At 48.8% G+C, this 2,946-nt stretch overlaps 1 protein-coding gene across 1 annotated transcript in view; it reads right to left on the bottom strand.

Annotated features, from left to right (window-relative positions):
- VAMP3 (vesicle associated membrane protein 3) overlaps window positions 1-2,946 on the bottom strand; it is a 16,232-nt gene that overhangs the window by 13,000 nt on the left and 286 nt on the right. The window contains exon 2 of the mRNA XM_044420873.1: window positions 149-155. The gene's annotated coding sequence lies outside the window, so the exon portion shown is untranslated. The remainder of the gene's footprint in view (window positions 1-148; window positions 156-2,946) is intronic.

The following is a 2,946-nucleotide window of genomic DNA, read 5'->3' as shown; positions in this document are numbered from 1 at the left end:
TGTGTGTCACTGTCGCCAGGCAGTCGTACTCCAGGTAGGGGCGCAGCTGATGGATCAGCCAAAGCTGAAGGAAAGCACTCCTCGCCACTGCTGTCACCTGAGCTTCCAATGAAAGCTCTGGGTCGAGGAGCACTCCCAAGTTGCGGACCTTGTCCCTAAGAGGGAGTGCAACCCCATTCAGGACTAGGTTCAATTCACCCTCCCCGAAGCCCGATCCGCCAACCAACAGGACCTCCGTCTTGTCTGGATCGAGCTTCTGTTTATTGGCCCTCATACAGCCCATTACCTCAGCCAGGCACCGGTTCAGCACAGCCACTGCCTCACCTGGATTGGTGGAGAACGAGAGGTAGAGCTGGGTATCATCAGCGTACTGATGATTCCGCAGCCCACACCACCTGATGACCTCTCCCAGCGGTTTCATGTAGATGTTAAACAGCAAAGGGGACAAAATGGAGCCCTGTGGTACTCCATGGCATAGCCGCCATGGTGCAGAGTCATAGTCCCCCAGCACCACTTTCTGGTATCGGCCGTTGAGATAGGAGCGAAACCACTGCAAAGCAGTGCCTCCGACCCCCAATCCCGCAAGCCTATCCAGAAGGATACCATGGTCGATGGTATCGAAAGCCGCTGAGAGGTCCAGAAGAACCAACAGGGACACACTCCCCCTGTCTTTCTCCCTGCACTGGTTATCGTACAGGGCGACCAAGGCAGATTCAGTACCATACCCGGGTCTGAAGCCGGACTGAAATGGGTCCAGATAATCAGTTTCATCCAAGAGTGCTTGGAGTTGTCCCGCCACCACCTGCTCCAACATCTTGCCCAGAAATGGGATGTTGGCCACTGGTCTATAATTAGTGGCCATCTCTGGATCCAGAAACGCCTTCTTCAGGACTGGTTGGACTACCGCCTCTTTTAAAGGGGCAGGTATCCGGCCCTCCCTCAGAGAGGTGTTAACCACTTCCAAAATCCAGGTCCCTATCCCATGCTTGGCGTTGTTAATTAGCCAAGATGGGCAAGGGTCCAATAGGCAGGTAATGGGACGTACTCATCCAAGCTTGTCCTCATCAACAGGCTGCAGTAACTGAAATTCATCCATCAATTTTGGACCAGATGGCGACATTGGTATCTCCCCAGAAGCCTCTGAATCACTAGTGGAGTCCAGCTCATGACGAATCTGAGCGATTTTCTCCCTGAAATGCTTGGCAAAGTCGTCACAGCGGGCCTTCGACGGTGGAACTGGATCTTTCTTAGGGCCAGGATGAACCAGCCCTTGTACCACCCGAAGAAGCTCCGCCGGATGGCATTGTGAGGAGGCAATGGAAAGGGAGAAGAATTTCTCTTTCGCTGCCCTCACCACCACAGCATAGGCCCAATAAGTGTGTTTGGTCCGATTCATCCCGTGATTTCCTCCACCTACGCTCTACACGTCTCCCAGCCCGCTTCATCGCCCGCAATTCAGGTGTATACCAAGGGGAGGAGTGGGCTCTGCCTGGTGGGAGAGGACACTTAGAAGCAATCGTGTCAATAGCCCTGGTCATTTCCCCATTCCATAGTTCGACCAGAGCCTCTGGGAAAACCATTGCCTTGCAACTGGGAAAACCATAGCCTTGACTATACGCACTTTGGCGACAGGGTGATGTCTCTGCTTTTTACTATGCTGTCTAGATTTGCCATAGCTTTCCTCCCAAGGAGCAAACGCCTTTTAATTTCTTGGCTGCAGTCCCCATCTGCACTGATCTTGGAGCAAAGGAAAATAAAATCTGTCACTACCTCCATTTCTTCCCCATCTATTTGCCAGGAAGTGAGAGGACCGGATGCCATGATCTTAGTTTTCTTAATGTTGAGTCTCAAGCCAACTTTTGTGCTCTCTTCCTTAACTCACACCAAGAGGCTCTTCAGTTCCACTTCACTTTCTGCCATTAGAGTGGTATTATCTGCATATCTGAGGTTGTTATTTCTCCCGGCAATCTTAATTCCAACTGGTGATTCATCTAGCCCCTCCTTTCTCATAATGTGCTCTGCATATAAGCTAAATAGGCAGGGTGACAGTATACAGCCTTGCCGAACTCCTTTCTCAATTTTGAACCAATCAGTGGTTCCATGTCCAGTTCTCACTGTTCCTTCTTGACCCGCATATAGGTTTCTCAAGACAAATAAGATGGTCTGGTATACCCATCTCTTTAAGCACTTGCCACAATTTGTTGTGATCCACACAATCAAAGGCTTTAGCACAATCAATGAAGCAGAAATAGATGTTTTTCTGGAACTCCCTTGCTTTCTCCATGATCCAGCGTATGTTGGCAATTTGATCTCTAGTTCCTCTCCCTCTTCAAAATCCTGCCTGTATTTCTGGTCGTTCTCAGTCCACATACTGCTGCAGCCTAACTTGTAGGATTTTGAGCTTAACTTTGCTAGCATGTGAAATGAGTGCAATAGTGCGGTAGTTTGAACATTCTTTGGCATTGCCCTTCTTTGGAATTGGAATGTAAACTGACCTTTTCCAATCCTGTGGCCACTGCTGAGTTTTCCAAGTTTGCTGGCATATTGAGTGTAGCACTTTTACTGCATTGTCCGTTAGGATTTTGAATAGCTCAGCTGAAATACTGTCACCTCCACTAGCTTTGTTGTTGCTCAGACTTCCTAAGGCCCATTTGACTTCACATTCCAGGATGTCTGGCTCGAGGTCAGTGACCACACCACTGTGGTTATCAGGGACATTAAGCTCTTTCTTGTATAGTTCTTCTGTGTAATCTTGCCACCTCTTCCTAATTTCTGTCACCTCTGCTGTATATTCATCAGAAATATGATGTAGGTCACACCTGAGTGGCCTAGTATTTTTCCTTACTTTCTTCAATTTAAGCCTAAATTTTGCAACAAGAAGCTCATGATCTGAGCCACAGTCAGCTCCTGGTCTAGTTTTTACTGACTGCATAGAGCTTCTCCATC

The sequence above is a fragment of the Varanus komodoensis genome, unplaced genomic scaffold (genome assembly GCF_004798865.1).
Source record: "Varanus komodoensis strain SLA01 unplaced genomic scaffold, ASM479886v1 scaffold111, whole genome shotgun sequence".
Lineage (NCBI taxonomy): Eukaryota > Metazoa > Chordata > Lepidosauria > Squamata > Varanidae > Varanus > Varanus komodoensis.
The sequence above is the reverse complement of the archived record's forward strand: the minus strand, read 5'-3'. Positions and strand labels throughout refer to the sequence as shown.